The sequence below is a fragment of the Hyposmocoma kahamanoa genome, unplaced genomic scaffold (genome assembly GCF_003589595.1).
Source record: "Hyposmocoma kahamanoa isolate Upper Pololo Valley unplaced genomic scaffold, ASM358959v1 91, whole genome shotgun sequence".
Taxonomy (NCBI): domain Eukaryota; kingdom Metazoa; phylum Arthropoda; class Insecta; order Lepidoptera; family Cosmopterigidae; genus Hyposmocoma; species Hyposmocoma kahamanoa.
In genome coordinates this window covers 1,786,131-1,790,009 of record NW_020654684.1, presented here as the reverse complement: position 1 = coordinate 1,790,009, position 3,879 = coordinate 1,786,131, and positions in this window count along the sequence as shown.

Here is a 3,879-nt window from a genome sequence, read left to right as displayed (position 1 = left end):
TGCGAAATAAGCTTACTGGATACTTGTCTTTTAATTTTGTTGGACTGATGTCTGACGGAGTTCGAGAGTAGCCTTCCTGAAATCGGGGCGATGTGTCTCCATTCTCGGGGAGGGGCTACGCAGGGGGTGGCCAGCCTCTGATGGGGGCGCAGACGAGTGCAATAGCGTACTCGTACTCGTACCTCCACCTACAGCGGAGAGGTGGAACACTCCGGGGATTTATTACAGTCGGGCTGCTTCCCTTCAGGGTTTAGCCCAGTTCCAGACAACCCCGGCTCTGTCCGCGCGGGGCCGGGATATCTGTAAGCAGATTTCCCCGGGTTAACAAAAAAAAAGGTGTGGCTGTTTATCAAGGCATCATAGAGAGGGGGATGCTTCGAGGATTTGTTCATGCAGAAAGATTCAATGTTAGTAGATAGAAGGCGCAAAGATTATGGCCTACTAAAGTATAAAAACTATAACTACGGCGTACAGAAATGACATACATGGCGATATTTATAGTAAAATATTGTGTACGTTACAATAGTATGCGTCGCTTTATTATGAGTACTGGGAATAATGAAATAAAAAAAATAAAAATTATATATGTAACGCAACAACAGTCTCCGCACTTTAATAAAGTCGCCAAGAAGAGCAGATACGTGTTACACAGTGCAAGTTTGACCATGTGCGCCATATAAGGGCCAAGCTTGCCTCTTTTCCAGCAGGCTTCAAGTCCGTTTGGTCCCTGGCCAAAGCAGTCGAAAAAAGCGTTAGTCGTCCTAATATTTCATGTACATAATATTTGTATGTTGATATATAGATAACAATTTCGGTCTTATTCCTACTGCAACTGATCACGCAAGGATGGCGCATGTGAAGATGTTTATTTTGAGAGAAAGTCTGACAATAACCCATTAGGGTCTTCACACAAATAAAAATATGTTTAATATTAAATCTTTACTGCACTGTCACGTGTTAAAAAAAGAATTTCAATATTTTTTTACATAAAATGAAAATTGGTTTATAAATGCACAATTAAAAACGTATGTGATTTTTGTACGCAAAAATCCATTACCGGGTCAGATTACGGGGCCATGATTTTTATAGAGCGAATGTGGATAAAGGCGTGAGGCGTGGAGAGAGGTTGACCTCGGCGCACATATCTCAATCAAATTGGAGATGTTTTTAACAAAGACCGGTTTAAAATACCAAGAGTAAACGGGCACGTATGAAGAGACTGATGAGAGTCGAGGAGGCAAAGGAGTTTGTCAGGAGCTTAACAGGTGGAGGCCATAGCCTCTGCCTAACCTGGTGGAAGGCAGGCGAGATGATATGTATTGTATGTATGTGTATGTGTATTGTATGTATGTATATTTGATAATAATAATAATAAATAGTACATGTACAGTTTTTCGCAGAGATTAGGCAGGTCTGGTAGCAACGAGTAGTGTATGAGGTGCCCCTCATTTTGTCCACTACCGGCATCGTTCCAAGGAGTCTGTCAGAGAGCTTAGCTAAGTTGGTTCTCACGGCAACCCTTGCCCACAAGATTCAAAAAGTTGTTATAACCAAGACGGCATCAATCGTACCCTGCCACCTGAGTAAGCAATAATTAGATAGTATGTTTCCAGTTTAGCTCAAACAACCTCCATCATCACTATTCATCACCCATTAAGGTGCACCAAAGAATTCCCCATAAAAAAATAATAAATGTTTATTTCAGACACAACAAACGCATAGATTGACATAATTTGGAATTACAAATTAAATTACATAATTATTTATTTATTTTATTTTTTTATTTATTTTATTTATACATTTTAGGAAAATTCACGGACAAATAATACAATTATAGTAAACTTAAATATGAGTAATCCAATGCCATTTACGAATTTCCACCTACATGAAACAATATACAGTGCTTAGCAAGCCAAAAAGAGATTTGAGATTTTGTATTCTCCTATACAAAGAACGCAGTCAATTAATTTAAAAAATAAAATAAAAATTACTATTAATATACAATTAAACCTTAGAGGATGGTAAAAGAAAAAGAGTCTAAGAATTAAACGAATAAACCAGTGTATTCATCGCCAATCACGTGATGTGTCAAAGTGACGTTTGGTCATTTCACGCCTGACTGTGTCTATGCTTGAACAAAACAAATCAAACTCAGAATGAAAGTCTCAAAGCACGCACCGTGTACGTATTTTGCCTATAATTAGTGCTCGCAAACGGCACTTGCAGAGGTGGTCGACATCTGTAATACAAGTTTGTGCGCAGGTTTATGTGTGACAACAATTCCGGACAATCAATCTTACCATTGGCGATCCTTATCAGAAAACTGACGTCACTAATGTCTCGACGGATACGAAGCGGCAAAAAATGATACCTAGTACACCTATGCTCATAACTTGATGAAAATTGTTTAATTTTGTAGTCTCTGGACTATATAACGTTAAAATCTCTGCTGCCTCCAACCGAGACTTATAGCATGGATTTCAGACCTGTGAAGCGTACTCAAGGTGACTCCGTACAAAAGAGCAATAAAGTATCTTAATGCATTTGATATTATTGAACGTCGCCGATGTCCGAATAATGAATCCAAGTGCCTTTGATGCCTTACTTATTACACAGTCAATATGCCTGTCAAAAAGTAGTTTGTCGTCATGGAGTACACCCAAGTCCCTCATTTCCCTGACTCTCAATATGTTGGTGCCATGTAATTTGTAACCAGTGCCTATAATTGATGTTTTACGGCTGAATGTCATGTAAAAACATTTGGACACATTAAGTTCAAGCCTATTTATGGTACAGTAGGCTTCAAATCTGCTTAAGTCTGCCTGAAGATCGTCAACATCTGTTTGCCCACATATGACTTTTCGCACCTTCATGTCATCAGCAAAGAGCAGGATCTTCGCGTGAATAAAACAAGATCCAATGTCATTGATGAAGATGATGAATAATAAAGCTCCAAGGATAGAACCCTGCGGTACACCAGACGGGACTGATGTCTTCCTTGACATAAAGCCACGCAACACAACCGCCTGACTCCTATTAGCTACGTAAGAAGCAAACCAGCGCAATAAATCTCCATGGATGCCTGCTACCATCAACTTGTTCAGAAGCACATTGTGATCTATGCGGTCAAAACATTTAGTGCAGTCAGTGTAAACTGCATCAACATGCACGGCCCTCCATGCCTCTTGTTATGAATTCATTGGCGATGACTAAGTTAGAGACGGTGGACCTATTTCTTAAAAAGCCATGTTGGTGTTCATTAAATGTACGATTCAACACCGCATGAACATCACTGAATACCAGCCTTTCCAATATTTTTGCAAAAACACATAACTTGGAGATTGGACAATAATTTTCAATATGTGATTTATCACCCTTCTTATATACAGGCGTAATAAATGCAGATTTCCATATTGGTGGAACAATGCCTTCATTTAAAGATCTTTTGTAAAGCAAACACAGCGGAACTACAAGGCTGTCAGCATACTTTACTATGAATACAGGAGGAATATGATCAGGACCACCAGATTTAGAGAGATCAAGGGATTTTTTACGGAAGAGTGAGGGACAGTTTAAGCACCGTAGATTGAACAATCTCAACTGTACTGACAGAAATGGCACCATGAGTTACACTGATAGGCAGATTGTGTAACCTTAGATAAGGATCTTGCGCTGTAAAGGTAGAATGAAAAAACTCTGCGAACATATTGGAAATAGCTTCACCTGAATCTGCGGTAGTGTTATTATAATAGGGGTTAAAGTATGAAATTGCCGATTTGTACTGAAAATCTAAATTGTTTATTTTTTAAATTTTTAACAAATTTATTTAATCAAAATAGTTGCCATTATTATCTATACATTGCTGCCATCTAATGGGAA